Consider the following 200-nt stretch of genomic DNA (forward strand, 5'->3'; position numbering starts at 1 on the left):
GATCCATCGAAGGAGCGCATGAAAATGCATTCTGATGCATTTTGTTTCCCTCTTTACAGATGGGCAATTTATCAGCTTCCATTTGCGGACTATTGGAGACCAAGACGTAATTGCATACCTGTCAATGTACACGTTTTCCCCCTATTTTATACGTTTTTTATCATTTCAAATCGTGTAAGAATAATTTGACGTTTTTTGTG

Source organism: Urocampus carinirostris, chromosome 17, assembly GCF_059441175.1.
Source record: "Urocampus carinirostris isolate Australia breed hairy pipefish chromosome 17, RoL_Ucar_1.0, whole genome shotgun sequence".
In the NCBI taxonomy this organism is placed as follows: Eukaryota; Metazoa; Chordata; class Actinopteri; order Syngnathiformes; family Syngnathidae; genus Urocampus; species Urocampus carinirostris.